The 20326-nt window shown below is 42.0% G+C and overlaps 1 pseudogene; it reads left to right on the forward strand.

The window, feature by feature from the left end:
• The window catches only part of LOC133651109 (protein polybromo-1-like), a 41765-nt pseudogene extending 21797 nt beyond the window's left edge, over window positions 1-19968 (forward strand).
• The last annotated feature ends 358 nt before the right edge of the window (window positions 19969-20326 follow it).

The following is a 20326-nucleotide window of genomic DNA, read 5'->3' on the forward strand; positions in this document are numbered from 1 at the left end:
TAGTAGCAGCACGGAAATATTAAATGTAACATACATCAAATCAAAGTAGTTATAACAACAGTTCATTTTCAATGTCCTTGAATGAGCAGGTTCTTCACATATATGAAAGTGTCACTAGGCCAGAGGTTCCAGAACTTTCAGAACATAGACAGAGTGTGGTCTGTGTCACAAGTCATATTCAAAGTCAAGTCCTGTCAACAATTAATCCCATCAGATGTCCTCGGCTTCCTGAAGCAGACACATCTAGTGACAGGCCTATCCAGAAAGCTTGTCCTGGTCTTGATCGTGGCTTGTCGAACAAGTCCTCTTTTATCTTCAACAACCTTGACAACTCTCCCTATAATCCAAGAGTTGCGAGGTGCAGAGTTATCCACAACAAGCACAATGTCTCCTGGAACAAAATTGCGCTTGATTTTATTCCATTTTTGGCGCTCCTGAAGCTGCGGTAGGTATTCCTTTGTCCATCTTTTCCAGAACAGGTTGGACATGTACTGGATTTGTTTCCATCTACGCACAGCATACAAGTCTTCCTTTTGGAAAACACCAGGTGGAAAAGATGGCTGACCCTTGAGGATGAGAAGATGGTTGGGAGTTAGAGCTTCTAGGTCATTAGGATCTGTGGATGACTTTGTTATTGGTCTGCTATTGAGAATAGCTTCAATTTCGCACAGCACAGTGTGGAGGCCGTATTCATCCAGAGTTTGTACTCTCAAAGTGGAGTTAAGGACTTTCCTGATTCTGGCTATGACTCCAATCAATGAACTTGTAAGATCAGATTCCTGCAGCAGCTGTGTGTTCAGTGATGTACCTTTGAATGACACAGCATAATCAAACACCACTTTGATTTTCTTCTTATGCGGATGGTATACACCATGATGTGAAATATTCCTGGTTTTTCCATGGTTACATGCCATATCTTCCACAGGCACTCTTTCAGCATAACCGCAGATAATGATGTTGTGTATGAACATGGTGTAGTCCGCATGGAATAAGGCATCCCTTTGAAACCTTCTTTTCAAATTCAAGGCGTGTTGCTCTGCTAACTTGCGGTTATCAGGCATGCATACATTTCCCTTTTTTAAAGGCAAACCAATGGTGTAGTGACCATCCACCAGTTCAACAGAGCTTTTCACCATTTCCATAAACTGGCCATCTTCTCTTGAGGGACCCAGTTTCTCTTTATGGCTGCGTTCAGGGAAGTCGAGTTGAAACTGCTGCTTCCACAGTTCATCCAGTTTCACCACAGAGATGCAGTTAGCAGTGATGTTAGGTTGTTCCAAGTCTGCTTCACCAAACATTGGCCCATTGACAGTCCATCCCAACATGGTCTGAACAGCGTACGGCCCTCCTTCGCTTGGAATCACCTTTGTTGGTTCAAGAGCTCTTGGTGCATTTAAGCCGATCAACAGTTCAATGTCTGCATCAATTTCAGGTAGGTGTACTCCACGCAAATATGGCCATCTGACCAGATCCTTCTCCCGTGGTATGTTGCTCCTGCACACAGGCATTTTCTTCTGTGTAAACATATCTGGCAAGTCACAGTAGAGATCACTTTCCAGACCGGCTACCTCCAGATCTGACACAAAGCAACATCCTACAATCTTTTCTTGGCCCAAAGTGCGTAAGAGAATTTTAGTTCCTCTTCCTGAAACATTCAACTTGCTCATCAGACTTGATGTACAAAAGGAGCCAGAGCTGCCTTGGTCCAGAAAGGCATACGTTTCCACGACTTGGTGACCCTTTTTGGACTTGATCTTTACTGGCACGATAGAGAGCTTACAGCCATGGTCACCGGCCCCAGTGAGACCACTACTTTGCACTGTTACCACAGAGCTGCCCACCGCTGTGTTTGTACCTGCTGCAACTGCTAGATCCTTCTCTTGCTCCTTGTTCTTTGGATGAATATGAAGCATGCTAGGGTGTTTAGCGCCACATGTTTTACATGACAGTCGCTTCCTGCAGTCCTTACTTATGTGCCCTATGCACAGACAGCCAAAGCAAACTCCATGTTGTTTTAAAAAAGTGATCTTGTCATTATGTGCCCTCTCTACCAATAGAGAGCACACCTCCAACGCATGTTCACCCTTGCAGTACAAGCAGGTCCTTTTGTCCAGTGGGGCTCCGACCTTTTTCACATGGGCCTTTCCATTAACTGATGTTACTGTAGTAGCAAAACTTCCTTGGTTTCGTGTGTGACGCTGATAGCCATCTCTGCTGCCATTTTTGATTTGCATTGTCTTTGGAGTATCCTGTATATTTCCAAATATAGGGTCTGCTGCAATTTTAACTTGGCGTTCAATAAAACTGACAATGTCAGGGAAAGTAGCTCTTCGAGAACGGGTCTCTTGAATATCACAAGCTACCGTCCTCCATTGGTCTCTCAACTTATACGGTAACTTCTTGATCACCATCAGCATGTTCGCAGGCATGTTAAGCTCAGACATGTACTGTATGTCATCCATCGCATTACAACATCCTCTTAAGAAGAGACCATATGCTTGAAGAGATTTTGCATCCTCTGCTTTAACCAAAGGCCATGATAGTGCTTTGTCCAAATAAGCAGAAGCAATATTTTGCTCATTCCCAAAATGCTCTTCCAATAAAGCCTTAGCCCTTTGATATGCTCTGTTTGGAGGCATTCGCTGACAGCTTTGAACAAGCTCATGTGGTTGTCCTCTTGTGTATTGTGCCAGGAAGTGCAAGCAGTCTCCAGCATCACCTGTCCTTTCTTCAACATTGTGCTCAAAAGATCTCATAAAGGCATGATATTGAAGAGGATTTCCATCAAACACCTGGGTCTCTCTCCTTGGCAAATGAGAGATGTTCTGTTGTCGCGCCAGTAGAGCAGAAATTTCATTTTGCCTTACCTTTATGGATAGCAAATTGTTATTGTCATCAATGACTGGCATCTGAACATGTGAATTTGTTGTAAATTGAAAAGCTGAAGCATTACTGTTCACAATAGTAGCCTTTGGGAGTCCAGGCATCCTTTGCTGGATTATTTGAGATCCAACATCAACAGTAACTTTCCTTTCATTCGGCTGTGTTAAATGAGACTTAGATGTACTTTGACTGTCATACACTCCATGGCCACCAGGCACAAATGAATCGGTCTCAGCATTAAGAGCAGCATGTGCTTCTTTGGCCATATAAGATTCCATACCATCTGATTTTTTGTATCTGGTGCCTTTCACACTGCTTCCTGAGACTCTTAGGACCTCCATCCGAGCCTGAGCGGCTGCAATCTCCACTTCAAGCTCAAATCTCTCTTTCCTTTTCCTTATTTCCTCCTCTTGCTGATCCAGCTCTTGCTTTTGTTTGAGCAATTTTTGACGAACGAGAAGAGCAGCCATTTCAGCCTCTGCTTTGACACGTGAAGAGGAAATAGAAGAGTTTGAAGTTCTTGAGGTCCCAGTTTTTGATCCATGATTGTTGCTTCCAACATTTGAGATGCTGTCCTCTGACTGAATGCCATCATGTAATACTTCACATGTGGCCTTCTCCTCCACATTGTCATTTGGTGCATGTCCTGAGACTGGTCTCTTAGTTTCAGAAAGCCACTGTGTCTTATCCTCAATAAATCATTTGTTGTATTTATTGATGCTTGCAAACCACACTTTTTGTTTATCCTTTTCCATCTCAGGTACTATTTCCACTGCTCCCTAAAAATCTAAACATGGAATCGATAAACCGGTCCCCCGACTCAATTTACAAGATCTTTTCGACGAGAAGCACAGATTTGGGGCAACCTGCCTGTCCCGATGGGCCGTTTGCTGCCAGATACATGAGGCACTCTTGGAAGATGTGACGAGTCCTTTTGCCTAACAGTTTTTCTGTCGAAGACGTGGAAAATATCCATCAATTTAGAACTGTGATAACAAAGCATCTGCTGATTGGATTGAGCATTGCTCTGGTCTGTTGGAAAATTCGGAGGACAATGGCAGCCGTTTAAGGAATCCAAAGGCTGCTCGTTGCGATGGATGGAATGGGCAGAGCGGTGGGCACTCAGACTTTAAAGATCTCAAAATTGGTTTGCAAATTGGATAACATCTCGGAGAAGCTTTCCGCACTATAGGGCAAAATTAGGATCTATTTGAAAGCCAGAATGGACAACTAGGGTACACAAGACCATTGGAATGTGTTTGCTCGCCCAACCAATAAAAATCCATATCTGCAATTTGACTCCCTCTGTATTGGCCTTGGGCAAGGCTGTTAAACACCCCAGTGAGATGCTCTGAATCCTCCCTCCTTCAAGAACACCTTGGGTGTTGTCCCGTTTGCGGACGCTGAGCAGAGCGACCTCCAGGCTTAAAGACAATACACACACTCATGGATGACGACAGATATCCAAACACACACCCTCATCCCATGCCTTTGCCTTTTAACTCTCTGCGGTGTGACGGTGTTCAGAGCAACGTCAGATGGCAGCAGATTCGAACCGGATTGCCCCCCCCCCCCATTGCAGTTTTGTGTTTTCTGTGTGTCATAACATGTTTATTTGTGCTTATCGTGTTGCTCAAGGTTTTTCTGGCCCCAAACTGGGTCCACCCCATAGTGAAGTGAAGTGAATTATATTTATATAGCGCTTTTCTCTAGTGACTCAAAGCGCTTTTACAGAGTGAAATAGTAGTTTAGTCTGGTGTGAACTTTTTTACTTATCCTCCCCCCATGGTTATCTTTTCCCACCGTTTTTTAAGGAGCGTATGGGTACAGGCAGAACCTGGCCCCTCGCTGTGTTGTGCTCACAAGCAGCCTCAGCTCTGCGCACTCACTTTCGGGAGGGTTGGACTAGGAAACCTAAATCGGCTCTTGAGCCAGGTGTCATCATTTGACAGTAAATGCTCTGTCTCAGAACACACACTCTTTGCAGTGCACCATTAGCGATATCTTCTAATACTGCTAAAGCAGCCATTGTTTTTTTGCAGCACTTTGCATCTGGTTTTATATCCAATTGCACACACGAGAGTGTGGTAGTTGTTCATACGTGTATGTCTCTGTGTGCACATCAATCAGTCTGAGGAGTAATTATTTGCAAAATGTATTTATTTAAACGATTACCTTGCATCACATCCGTGTGTTGCCTAAGTATCCACAGCATGCAAAATTGTTTTTCATGTTTACGTTCAGTTCACTCTTGATACATTTCAACTTTGACAGTGCTTACGCTGGGTGTTTGTGCATAAGCACTCTTGTTACAAGAGAAAAGTAATAACGGGTAGGAGGGATCGTGCCAACTTAGTGATGTTGTTGCTATATTTAACCAGTCATAGTCATCAGGCGACCCTGGGGGCCAGGGCACACGAGATTACACACCGCCACTCTTCGCGGTCCGCCATGGCAACGGGGTGGTCGTCCTTCACGAGCCCTGCATCTCTTGATAGTACATCTGTAAAGGCGAGGCCTCTGTAGTGGACACGGCCGCTAAGTTTCCACAGCAGTAGCGGCCGAATGATTTCCCCGGTGGCCCGATAGCAGTGACCAGCCAAAGAGAGCCTCCACATAACGACCTTCTGAGATAGTGGCGTTTTATGCTGGACCAGTGGTTGTTTTGGACGCGTCTGAGCAAGTTAGTGTAAGCTCCGTCCAGGCTCTTCTGTTGTTGTGTGGTGAGACTCCACGTTTGCGCCGTAGGGGAGAATAGGTTCTATGAGCGTTCTAAAGAAGTCAATTTTCATCTCATTACCAATGGTCAAGTGCCATATCTTATGTAACTTATTGCAGGCTGTCCATGCTGAGGCTTTGTCGAACTTCACATCCTTTGCGTCTATTATATAAGACCCGAGAGACTTGAATTTGGGTACTTGGTTTATACTGTTGCCAGAATATAACAAAAGGAAGCAATTTAGAACTGGCAAGATTATTTCAGTCTTGCTTTCATTGTAATGGAGTTTTATTAGGCACGCAGCGTTTTCTATTAAGTAGAAAAGGTATTCAGCATTTCAGACAAATTTAGAGATCAGAATGATGTGTGGTAGGTTGCCTTCTGCTGCGTCTTGAGTGGAGGCCTTTGTGGTTAATTTTGTCCAGAGAGAGTCGCAGCTCAGGTTTTGAAGAATCAAAAACTGGTTCTTGTTCAGAACCGGTTCCCAGTGTATAAATTCCTTGGGATCGCTTGCTAATTTTTTAAGCAATTCCCTTATCAATACTGATGGTTAGGAATGATGTCATTATGCAACGTGCGTAGTCACATCAGAATGCAAAATGGCGGCGCCCGGGTGAAACAAACACTCTCCAGTTGACTGCATTTTACAAGAAACGATTGCAATAGCGTTACTTGTAATAATTGCAAGATTGCTACTTCATCAGGAGGAGGACATGGGAGCAATATGGTGAAACATTTGAACACACATCATGCAACAATTATAAATGAATGTTGCGTTTTTGAGCCGCATCTATCATAACAGCAGCAGTAACGCTAGCACGTCATCTGCCGTAAACACAACAGATACTAACTCACCGCCTATCATCTTAGTGGCATTACCTGTTAAATTAAAATGATTGTCTTCTTTAGATAAGCACAACAAGAGACATATTCTGACTGGCTCCGAGGCGGGCAGTAAGCGTAGCTCCATTTCATGTCTGGTGCCTAGCGCTATAGCGTCTCCTTTCACCGCGGCAGGGAAGTGTACAAGCAGTGACTATGTTTGTGGTTTAAAGCTTGCACCAATTTGCCACAGTGTTACTGATTTGCAAGACGTGAATGTTCAGCTGTAGTTGGTAAAAAATTTGGTTTTCCTGCAACTACATTTTCACTCAGTCATTTCCATTATACAGGTGAATCTCATAAAATTTGAATATTGTGTAAAAGCCCATTCATGTCAGCAGTTTAACTTCAAATGTGAAACTAATTAGTGATATTATTTTATTACATGCAAAGTGAGATATGTAAAGCCTGTATTTGTTATAATTTTAAAGATCATGGCCTACAGTTTTTAAAGACCCTTTATTTTCGAAAAGATTTTCAATTCAAAGTTTTCATAAACTGTAAGCCATAATCATCCAAATTAAATCAAAAGAAGGCTTGAAATATCTTGTGTTGCATGTTATGCATATGATAGTTTCACCTTGTAAATGTAAACAAACTATTCTAATATTTTGAGTGTCACCAATATACTTCTAGGAGATGACAAAATTTTTTTGAACGTTTTGAAAATATTAATATTAATGTTACATTCTTGAGTAATTTCCACATGTTTTATTTTGTTAAATTTTACAGAATAATATTTATTTCATATATTTGTTTCAAAAGTTAAGAATTTGTTATGCTATGTGCCTCTTAAGACCTCAGTTTTTTTTGTTTCACTTTTTGTCAGTCATGTCATGTTAGCTCTAAACTAAACACAATTGATGCTAATCTACCTTTTTGTTCTCTTTTTTTCTAAGAAAGAATTGATAAGAGAACCGTTAAAGAACTGAATTGTTGAGCAGAATCAAAAGTGAAATTGGAACCCTAGAAATTGTATTAATTCCCATCCTAAGCGCAGGACATAGTCCAATAGGTGGGTTGCAAACATGTGACCTCAAAGCACATCTGGGCACTTCCAGGTTTCAGGCGATGGTCTAAGCCCCATCAGGCTACTGTTTATTTACCTGAATCAGTGCAGATTTAGGCATACTTTGAAAGGATAAAAGGAAAATATGAAAGCGATCATGAAAAAAATTATTTAAATGGGATGGAGTGGATTTTTTACACTCTTAAGAAAAATATATTTTTAAAATGTTTTAATCATTTATCATGACCAAGATGTTACTGCTGCCTCACTTCACTTGACAATCACGGTATTTACAGAAGAAAGTTTGAAGGCACATGTCTTTACATCTGTAGGGGTCCACAAATTAAGCATTAGTCCGTGAAAGACATAGTGAAAGACTTACTCCTGCATCGGTAAGCAACGTATTTGATTGACACAACGAGTGCTGTGCTGCTGTGATCGTGACGCAAATGAAAAAAGGATAGCTTTGTTTATAGTTGTTTTCCTGCTACAAATATTAGTCCAATCTACAAAACCCAAAAACCAGAGAAGTTTGCACATTGTGTAAATCGTAAATAAAAACAGAATACAACGATTTGCTAATCCTTTTCAACTTACGGTATATTCAATTGAATACACTACAAATACAAGATATTTAATTTTCAAACTGAGAAACGCAATTTTTTTTGCAAATAATCATTAACTTAGAATTTAATGGCAACAACACATTGCAGAAAAGTTGGCACAGGGGCATTTTTACCACTGTGTTACATGGCCTTTCCTTTTAACAACACTCGGTAAACGTTTGGGAACTGAGGAGACCAATTTTTTAAGCTTTTCAGGTGGAATTATTTCCCATTCTTGCTTGATGTACAGCTTAAATTGTTCAGCAGTCTGGGATATCCGTTGTCGTATTTTAGGCTTCATAATGCGCCACACATTTTCAATGTACCCGAAAGGGACAAGCGGTAGTAAACGGATGGATGGATGTCTAGAGTGTTGGCAGTGCTGTTGAGTTTGTCTGTGTAAATGAATTAAAGATGCAGAAACTTTGAGGAATGATGTAGCTGACCTAATGATAAAATAGTTTTGAGGAGAATGTGTCTGTATTATTCATAAGACTACTGTACCTTTCAGTTGTGTAAATATTGACAATTGTGTGTGAAGTGCTACTTAAAGTTAAATTCCATTTAAGAATTAGGCCATCAAGTTAGGATAAATGTTGTCATGGTTGATAAAATGTGGATGAAGAATACTTTAAAGCACGGGTCTCAGACACGCGGCCCGCACCTTAATATAATGTTAGTGCGGCCCGCGAGTTTTATATAAATGGCTTGCCAACCCTCTCGACTTTTCCGGGAGGCTCCTGAATTTTCAGGACAACCATTCTCTCGAATGTCTGCCGATTTTCACCCGAACAACAGTATTAAGGGCGTGCCGTGAAGGCACTGTCTTTAGCGCCCTCTACAACCTGTACAAACAGCGTGCCAGCCCAGTCACATGTTGTATTTGGCTTCTGTACACACACGTAAGTGACTGCAAGACATATTTGATCAACAGCCACACAGGTCACACTGAGGGTAGCCGTATAAACAAGTTTAACACTGTTACAAATATGCGCATAACTGTGAACCCACACCAAACAAGAAAGACAAACACATTTCGGGAGAACATCCGCACCGTAACACAACATAAACACAACAGAACAAATACCCAGAATCCCATGCAGCCCTAACTCTTCCGGGCTACAATATACACCCCCGCTACCACCAAACCCCGCCCCCCCCCCCACCCCCCTGTGCGTCGGTTGAGGTGGGCGGGGTTTGGTGGTCACGGGTGTGTATATTGTAGCCCGGAAGAGTTAGGGCTGCAAGGTGTTCTGGGTATTTGTTCTGTTGTGTCTGTTGTGTTACGGTGCGGATCGGGAGGGTTGGCAAGTATGTTGCTAGGGCGGGTTAGCCATTCAAAGAAGGTGAATTCATTAAAGAGTGCATGTTAGATTTTTTTAAAGAAATCTTTTCTTGCGGCTCAGCCTCACTGTTTCTACATCCAGTGGCCCCCAGGTTAATTGAGTTTGAGACCCCTGCTTTAAAGTATTCATTTAATTTACTTTTATTTTCTAAGGGATTGCCACTTTTTTGTGGTCAAGGGGTTGGAGACCATAGTGACCTTAAGAGCTAGACCAGCAGGACCTTAGTCTTCAGGGGGTACATCCAAGTTGTACAGGTCTGAAGATAGAAGCCTGACAAAGTGCAATCCACTTCACTCAGGATGGTGTTGGACACAAAGCTAACCACCTCATTCAATGAAGAAGGCAATGTTACTCCTGTATAGGGCTGCAACAACTAATCGATTAAAATCGATTATAAAAATGGTTGGCGATTAATTTAGTCATCGATTCGTTGGATCTATGCTATGCGCATGCACAGAGGCTACTTATTTATTTTATTTTATTTATTTATTTATTTTATTTTATTTAATTTTTTTGATAAACCTTTATTTGTAAACTGCAACACTAACAAACAGCTGAGAAACAATAATCAAAATAAGTATGGTGCCTGCATGGTGCCAGTATGCTGGTTTTTTTCAATAAAATACTGGAAAGGATAGAAATGTAATTTGTCTCTTTTATCCGATTATTAATCGATCAATCGAAGTAATAATCGACAGATTAATCGATTATCAAATTAGTTGTTAGTTGCAGCCCTACTCCTGTATAAGCGCAGATGGAGCAGTGTGTACACATGATGTACCCTTTACATTTCTAACTTGCTCCCCCATGTATGCCTGCCTTGAACCGGCCCTGGATAGATCCATAATTACCTCAGCTGCACACTTAAGACATCGGTGTGTAAAGGATATCACCATATGGGCTCAGGAACACTTCAGAAAACCACTGTAAGTAACTACAGTTTGTCGCTACATCTGTAAGGGCGAGTTTTAACTTGCACTTACATGGACTCTCCTCTTTGGTATATTTTAGGTCTTCATTGAATTGGTCTACAGACAATTCATCAGCAACATTAGTCGGGCTATAAGGTCCTATAATGGTGCTTTGTGGGTTTCCATGAAAATAGGCAATAAGGGCCCGTGGTAATATCTTTGCTACGGATTTCAGGATTTCCCCTAGATTGCCACTATATATGTGGCGGTGAGGGCGTTGCTAGGGACGTGGTCAATATGACGTCACATATGACATGATAATTAAGATTTGCAATGATGCATATGTTTTATTTCAAAAGGATAAATAAGTGCTTTATGTATATTTAAAAACAAATAGTGTTATAGTTATTAATAATACCATTAATAATATCAATATTTACTTTATTTCTCATATCAGAATCACAATCAGCTTTCACACAAGGAATTTGACTTGGTAGACTTTGCTCTCCTTGTTCAATGCCGTTTTAATTGTTCACTTAATTATACCCTCCCTGAATGTTGCAATTTATTTTGCCAAAAATTTAAACATTCCTTTGAATTAGATTTTTTTTTTAATATCTTAAGGTATTTTGTTGATATTCTTCACAATAAAGTCACTGTAAAACTAACCACACTAAAGAAAGTACATTATACTGTATATACACATGAGGTGCACATACATGTAGGAATCATGTTAGATTAATACAATAATTTGGAATAAACTTTAAAAAGCAATACAAATAAGTAGGAAGTAGGTTGAGCTCTAATGCCGCTAGCTTAATGCTAAAATACAATGGACTAGCTCATAGACATGCTAACTCAAATTAACACGGCCAATTGGAGGCGCATATACTGTATATAAACAATCCTTCACACTAACATTTATATGTACGGACAATTTGCAGTCTCCAATGAACCTAACATTCATATTTATGGAATGTGGGAGGAAACTGGAGTGCCCAGAGAAAACCCACACACACGGGGATAAATGCAAGCTCCAATCAGCGATGTCCAAACAAGGGTTCAAAGATGCACACGGCATAAAGTAGACGTTATTGTCGGTAGTAATGGCAACATAATTAGGGTAGTTTACACTGGCTTGAACAAGAAATGCATTTTTAGCTTAAAATACCTTTTTTTTTTTTCAGCTTTCTCTCCTTACTTTTGCCTGTGTCAACTTTGTTTAGGTGCGCAACCAGCTGCTGGCGTGCCTCTGACGGGCAATTTAGAGGACATTTATTTTTATTTTTATTCAAAATAAAGCGTCACTTGTTTTGCGGTCAGTTTCGATGTCGGGGTGGTATAATCGATGCTCTTGGATACTCAGGATGTCGATATTATGCTGTCTAACACAATTGACAAGTGCCGTCTTTTGACAGGGTGCAATGATTGAATGAGCTGACCAAAGTACGTTTTTTTGCATTTGAATATAAGGGTTATGTCCCTTCCCGTCTCCATTGCAAGATACCCATTCGACTGGCTTGAGTGTATTCCAGTCATTAATGCCATTAATAAGGAGCCTTGAGAAGCAGGGACTGGAACCCTGTTGTGGTTTTTGGATTTCGAGTGCATCCTTTCATTTTCCGAGTCGGAATGCGGATCGCAACACCTTTCATTTGGGTTTCTTCTCAGTATCCTTCTCCTAAGGGGCTTGCCTATCCTGGCTATTGGACATCCCCTGCCCAGTGTGCATGTTGGCGGTTGTCTCGCGAGTACCTCATCCGCCTTTTGACAGGTTTTTAATTTTTGTCCTGCAGGGTGACATGCCACCCACCTCACCAGTGTAAAAACTGGTGGGGGGAGTGTGTTTAGACGCCAACTATCCTTCAATGCGGTAGCTTGTACTGGGTTACAATGTTACCAGTAGCAGTGTCAATGACACATTTTAATGCGTAGTCAGAGCCTTCTACATACTTTTACATTGTTTTGCTTTACATGATTTTACCCAATTTTTGCAACTGCATCATAGGCGGTAAAGATAATTGTAGGTTTACGTTAGCCCCCCTCCAATCTAACACCAGAACATTTCGGTTGCAGTCCTGCAGAAAAACTGAAATCATGTTTGGTTTTTTTTAATGTCGACCTCTATTCCATCTTTTCTCCACGTTGTTGTTCTGTTTTGTATAAATAGTCCAACACAAAATGGTCGACAAAGTTGACTTGGCAAATGGCAATGTTCCGCCCCGAGTTCTTCATAAAAACACACAAATATTAGATCTACTCTACTGCAACTTTTTGGTGAAAAATAAGCTTACTGGTACTTTTTACTCGATCGGCTTTGTATTATTTTGTGTTGGTGTTATTTATATAAATATAAGAATAATATTCTTCCATCTGCTCTTTTCTGATCATGGAAATGTATAAGAAACAAAAAAACAATGAAAGTGTCAACTGTATATGGCTTGTATACATGCATTTTCATGAAAGGAATAAAAAAGAAATGAAATGAATACAAAACAGCGACACAAGAAAAAAGGTGGGACTACTCTCTTTAGGCTTTTACTGTTGCATTGTTCATAGTTGTATTAAATTATTATTATTAAATTGACCTTTTTACTGTAAATGTGTTTTTCTCATTTAGGAAAAAGTGGCATATCTCCTAAGAAGACCAAATACCTAACCCCTCTGCAACAGAGGTTAAATGAGCTCTACGACGCCGTGCGGAACTTCACTGACCGCCGAGGCCGTCGCCTGAGCACCATTTTCCTCCGTCTGCCATCCCGTGCCGAGCTGCCTGACTACTACGCCACCATCAAGCGGCCCATCGACATGGAGCGCCTGCGCAGCCACATGGCAGCGGGTCGGTATCAGGACGTGGAGGCCCTGGTGGAAGACTTTGCTCTCATGTTCAACAACGCTTGCATATACAACGAGCCTGAGTCGCTCATCTATCGGGACGCCTTGGTTTTGCATCGGGTATTGCTTGAGACGCGCAAGCAGCAGGAAGGAGGTGAAGACTCTGGGGCTCCTGATGTGGGAGCTCTGGTGCGAGAGATGATCAGGAACCTGTATGTGTCCGTCCTGAGTCACCAAGACGAAGAAGGAAGATGTTACAGCGACTCTCTGGCTGAAATTCCCGCCGTTGATCCAGACGACGCAGAGAAGCGCCCACTTAACTTTGATGTCATCAGGGTGAATGTGGAGCGTGGCCGCTACAGGAGACTGGATGTCTTTCAGGAGCACATGTTTGAAGTGCTGCAGAAGGCCAGGAGGCTGCACAGGTACTAAAGTATTTTTCTTGACATCTTAAGAAGTGTCTTCCATCGATCCCTAATTATTCATGAAAAAAAGTCATTTATCGATCCCCAGATACATTTTGCAGAGTCGTTGAGTACAGAAATATATACACATGATATAAACGTTCATCCATCCATCCATCCATCCATTTTGTACCCCTTTTGCGGTCGCGGGGTGTGCTGGAGGCTATCTCAGCTGCATACGAGCGGAAGGCGGGGTACACCCAGGACATGTCGCCACCTCATCGCAGGGCCAACACAGATAGACAGACAAACAAAAAATACCTAAATTGAATAATAAAGTGGTGTTATAAACAGCATCTTAAGTCATGGAACACTTTCTAACAACAAACTATGCAAGCACTTAACTGTTCTTCTTCTTTGCACTTGCAGGACTGACTCTGAGGTCTTTGATGACGCAGTAGAACTGCAACAATTTTTCATTAAGATCCGGGATGAGCTATGTAAGAATGGGGAGATTCTTCAAAGCACTGCACTCAGCTACTCATTGAAACACCTGCACAATGACGTGGAGCAGGAAAAGAGGGAGAAGATCCCCAAAGAAATTGAGGAGGATAAGAAAAAGGAGGCCAGTGAGGAAGAGGACAGCAAAAGTATGACTGCTTAAGCATTGGGGAGTAACAAACTGTTGCTTTTAATAGTAATTTGATTCAATAATTTTTCCTTTTTCACCCAAACAAAGGTACAAAGGAGCAGGACCTGCCAGGAGAAGTATGGAGTCCTGAGTCAGAGCCGGATATTGCATACCAGCAAGAAAGCACTTTGGAAAACACTACCTATCGTGTGGGAGAGTTTGTCTACGTGCAGCAATCACAGCCCAACCTCAAGCCGCACATCGTCTGCATTGAACGTCTCTGGGAGGACGATGCAGGCAAGCCAGCTCACCTTTTAACAAAGATAACTTGTCAAGTAGCTAATCTTACCTTTGCTTGTTTCAGAAGATGAGAAGTGGCTCTACGGCTGCTGGTTCTATCGTCCGAGTGAAACCTTCCATTTGGCCACGCGCAAGTTTCTGGAAAAAGAGGCCTTCAAGAGCGACTACTACAACCGAGTATCTCTCAGTAAAGTCCTGGGCAAATGTTTGGTCATGTGTGTGAAGGTAGGCCTGAAAAACACAAACGTGCCATTTGTGACTTCAGTTAAAGTTGTGCTTCCTGACTTGTCGTAGGATTATTTCAAACTCCAACCGGAGGGCGTCAAAGCCGAGGACGTGTATGTCTGTGAATCTCGATACACTGTGAGGCCCAAGCTGTTCAAGAAGATCAAGATATGGGCTATGCCTGCCAGTCCTGTTAAATATGTCCCTCGAGACGTCCCCCTGCCTGTTGTTCGTGTTGCTTCTATGTTTGTCAAGCCTGACTTGGAGAAACTCGCTGTTTTGTATGTAGACGGCAGCAGTTTTGTGGACAAGGTGAGGTTTGAACTTTTCATTGGAACTGCTTAATCTTAAAAGAAAACCTCAAGTTTGACTTTATATTGTTTAAATGTTTCATAGAAAGTAGCATATTGCTGGAGTAAATACAACACAGGCGTAATAAGGCTTCTCTTCAACAAAGCTGTGAGGCGATTAACTTGCTGTGTGCAAATTTCATCCTTAAGGAGCGAGAGGATGTCACCATGGAGATGAGTGGTGCTGAGCCTGGATGTCAGTACTATGAACAGTTGCGCCATAACAACATGTGGTTCAAAGTGGGAGACTGTGTTTACATTCAGTCACACGGGCTGTCCAAGCTTCGAGTGGCCAGGTAAACATCATGTTTTATTCATCATCTTGTGCTAGGGATTATCAGTAACCGTTCACTGACTTCCAGGTTAGAGAAGCTTTGGATGCAGAATGGAACCACTTCCTTCTTTGGGCCTATTTTTATTCATCCGGAGGAGACGGAGCACGAACCCACCAAGATGTTCTACAAGAGAGAGGTGTTTCTCAGCCACCTCGAGGAGACCTTGCCAATTACCTGTGTCAAAGGTACTGTGTTCTTTACACTTCCAGTTATTTTTATTCAGTCGTTTTCTTCTCAATCATATTGTGTTTGTGCTCTCAGGCAAATGCATGGTGTCCTCGTTCAAGGACTTCTTGTCCTGCAGACCGACTGAGATAGCAGAAGAGGATAATCTGCTTTGTGAGAGTCGCTACATTGACGCAGAGAAACAAGCCAAAAAGTTCAAGGGTTTGAAACGCTTCTCGTACACTTCCAAAGTGGTGGAAGATGAGGTGTTCTACTTTAGGTTAGCACCACTCAAGCCTGACGCTCAATGCCTTGTTATGACTTGCCGTCAAGGGATGCAGGTCTCAAGTTTGTATGTCGTATGTGCTTATGTTTGCTGAGGGTTTTTTCCTAGTCCCACACTGTGCCCCCTACAAGAGCACAGGAGTGGCTTTTCTTCTCCCTCCTCATGTTTTTTTTCTTCCCATCTTTTACGGGGCGCCGCCTATGTGTCGACCTATCCTTTCTACCCTCTCTAATATAGTATTTCTGTTTCTTGGACGGCTTGACTGTAAATAAATCTTGACTTATTGTAATTGACCAAACCTGCGTTCCTTAATGGCATCAGTGCCCACGTAAGCTTTAGTAACCAGACAGGGAAAACAGTACCAGTAACTATTGGTGCTGAGTTAATGTAGACTCCGTTACCAGCAACAAGTGCTTTAGACTCAGCTACCAGGACCGTTGCTTTTATCGTCTTGTAAGTAATGTAGTGTCCTGACAAAGGCACACACAGTCTGACACTCTTTTTAAACTTTATAGCTAGACTTAACAGGCCAACAGCAGTGCTTAGTTCCAACACAGCACACACAATTCGCCATTGCACTACAACGGGAACAAATCATGTTGTCATTATGCACCAATTACAAGTGATGGGTAAATGACACCTCAATGAGTGTGTGGTACCTGCTGTACTGCACTCATACTGCGTTGGTGTTTCTTAATGGCACTCTTCGGAAACACAATGACTTCCTGATAAGCACAGTTTGGTGCTTTATAGTCCATGTGACCGACACAGCACCGGTAATATATTTTTTTCTTAAAGTGACACACACACACATTGAGGGATATAGTATCACTCCTTGTTTCTCAATGTAGCCACACTTCAATAACAATCAGGGTCACGGTGAGTAAGGGGCATTTAAAAAACCCTGAACACTCCAGCGCCCCCCGCGACCCCGAAGGGAATAAGCGGTAGAAAATGGATGGATGGATCAACACATGCAAGTCATTTTGTTTGCACATTGTATGTTGTTTTGCTGACATGTTTTCTTTCCTGACCACTAAAGCAGTGGCACCATTTTTAAAATTTAGTGTTGCTGCCACATTGATTTATGTGACCTCGGAAAGCTTGGAAATATTGTGCGTCAATAAAGCACAAAAGTGTAATAACATCATAGATTAATATTTATTTACTTTTACTTTTACAAGAGGCCCTCTGAGGGTAGCCATAAGAATTGAACACCTCTGATGTAATGGATACTAGAGGTGGGAATCTTTGGGCACCTCACGATTCGATTACAATTTGATTGAAAATAGATTATTGATGCAACTTTAATTTTTATATATTGTTGCAGTTTTAGTTTTTTTTCGTTTTTACTAAATAAGCACTTATCACTTGCAACTTTTAAATACAGTGCATTTGTAATAAAAAAACGAGTAAATTCATTCCCATTACATTTATTAAATTAATAAAAGTGTGTGCAAAACTGGAACATAAGTGCCCTTTAAAAAATTAGCTGGTTGGATCTCTCGGTGAGGTGGATCGCTATAGTCAGCCAACTTTTAGAACTGTCTGTATTACTTTATTTACAATAAAGAATTGGATGATCAATTATAATAGATTTTATGATTGTCGATGTCCGAATTGCGATGCATATAAAAATCTATTATTTCCCCCACCTCTAAATGATACATTTTGCTGTCTGCAGGAAAGCAATTGTTCCACAGAAGGAAGCGTCTCCCTTTTTGAATAAAAAGATTGAAGAACTTGAGGTTAAACTAGCGGATATCGAGGATGGAGATGACGACATGGATGACATGGATGATGAAGACGAAGCCATGGAGACACCCGCTATGCCTCAGATGCAAACCCCTCTCTCAAGCGATATGGACGTCATGCCATACACACCTTCCCAGGTATCTAATGCAATGTAAGAACCCCAAATCACACAAAACAAGCTTAAATCCTACCACTTTTTTCCAGTCCACACCAAAGATTAAAGGCTTGTCCAAAAAGGAAGGGGCTAAGAGGAAGATCAACATGAGCGGCTACATCCTGTTCAGCAGTGAAATGCGAGCTGTCATCAAGGCTCGTCACCCCGACTTCTCCTTTGGGGAACTCAGTCGTCTGGTGGGCACCGAGTGGAGGAACCTTGAGGCCTCTAAGAAAGCTGACTATGAAGGTGAGGAGCTGCACAAATCTCACAAGATCCTGACGGGACTAGTCCTCAGGACACTTCTACTGTGATTCTAAAACTGTCTGTTTTGTAGAACGTGCAGCCAAGATAGTGGAGCATCAAGAACGTGAGAGGCCGGCCCAGAAGCAAGCATCCCCAAGATCAGGTACCCATGTAGGGTCACTGATGGGGATCGTGCCTTTGCCTAGCCCTATGGGCATGATAAACCAGACCATGACACCTGTGTCAGGTAACCCCTCTCAGAGCGTGTTTGACTACATGGCTTCAGGGAAATGAAGCAGGACAATTTAAACCATCACAAACAAAGCAACCATCCTTGTTCATATCTTATATTATCTCTTGTGTTATCACTAGCTCCATGTAAAAACAATTGCATGAGCATTGCATGAATAACCTTTAATATGCTTGTTTTGCCTGCTAACACTCATTTGTTTATTCAGCTAATTTCACACACGAGGCCATTGAAGATGATTAGTGATCAACATTTTATCAGAAGGTTTCTGTGTTTTGACAGCATGATACACACTTCCAAATATGTCAATTTGCGACAATTACTTTGAGTGGTGTTTGATAGATTGCATTTATAAAATCTAATTTGTTTTATTACACCAGATAGAATGTTGACATGTTAGTAAAGAGCGTACATGATTTAAGGCCTTTTGTGTGAAACGGCAAGAATAGTGCATGCCATGTCATAGCTGCATGTCACTTATGCATGGATATGTTGTCATCCTCTCCTTGCCCTTTCCCCCCCCAAGGCATGATGGGAGCTTATGGGCCACCTTACATGCCCATGCAGGGCCCCCATGAGGGTTTATTGAGTGTGGTCACAATGCCACCTTACCCTACAGGGGGACACCACCTTCCTCCTCACCATCTTCAGCAAGGTGGCATGCATGGGTACCCGGGCATGCTTCATCAGGGTAAGGGCCACTAGTGGAAACCACACCTGCTCACTCACCTGCTGGAGGGTTTACCTGCTCCACAAGCCTACAGTCAGCCTTTGGTCTCCTTTAGCCTTTCAGGAGCCACATTCACACACGTGATCACACTCACTACTAACATCACACTTGAACTGTAAACACAATACTACTACTTTCTTGGCATTCATTCATGTAGAAGTTGACACCAGTGACTGTTTCTTCTTCACCAGGCATGATAGCCGGTGCTGTAAATGGCATGTCCGGGAGTCCCGCCTCTGGAAACTTCCTGCAGCAGGTGAGCTACAATGTGGCTTTGAGTTGAAGCTTTCAAATCTGAACAAATGTTCTTGGTCTACTTCAGCCTAGCATGTTAAGCCCAGGACAACATGCTCCACCTCCATACCCAGGACAGGGTCAACCCTCTCACCTGCAACCCATGTTTGTGGCTCCACCCCCCAAAACACAGCGGGTGCTGCACTCTGAAGCCTACTTGAAGTATATCGAGGGCTTGAATGCCGACTCCAGCACCGTCAGCAAGTGGGACCAGACTCTGAAAGGTTGGATTTTTAACTGTGTCACCTCAAGTGCGCTTCTTTGTCACACATGTTCATTCCTGATATTCTCTTCATGACAGCACAAAGGCGAGACGCTCACTTCACCAAAGAGCAAGAGAGCCGTCTTCCAGCTCATTGGCTGAAAAGCAAAGGAGCCCACACCACAATGGCGGATGCACTGTGGCGTCTGCGTGACTTGATGTTGAGGGACTCTCTAAGCATTTGTCAGGCGTACAATCTGTGACCACAACACTCACTAAACTATCCTTCTACCTGGAAACAAATTGTAGACCCTAGAAGCAATACTTGATAGTCATTCACTATCGTTTTTATATTTATTAGCAAGTACAGTACAGGAAGCTTAATAATTGTGTGAATTTGTTTTTTTGTACTCTGGTGAATTAAGTTTTTGGTACTATTAAAATGTACTTATAAGAATATTTACCTTTACAAGTGCCAGTGGTTGTTATTGTGAAGACTTGAACACTTATTTTCTCTAATATGATGCTTGATAGCGCCTGTCCTCATTAGGGTTGCAGGTAAGCTGCAACCTACCCCAGGGGCCAACACACATACATCGTTAGATATTCTCCAATGAATCTAACATGCATAGAAGTTTGAGTACTTGGAGAAAACCCACAAACTCACAGGGAGAACATACAACTTCACCTAGAGCTGTTCCAACAGAATTGTGTCACCTGACTGTCTCCTTATTTGACTATATCATTGTAGTTTTTTGTGAGGGTATGAAGATGATCCTAATATTTATTAGTATTACATTATTTTAGTT

This window comes from Entelurus aequoreus, linkage group LG01, assembly GCF_033978785.1.
Source record: "Entelurus aequoreus isolate RoL-2023_Sb linkage group LG01, RoL_Eaeq_v1.1, whole genome shotgun sequence".
In the NCBI taxonomy this organism is placed as follows: Eukaryota; Metazoa; Chordata; class Actinopteri; order Syngnathiformes; family Syngnathidae; genus Entelurus; species Entelurus aequoreus.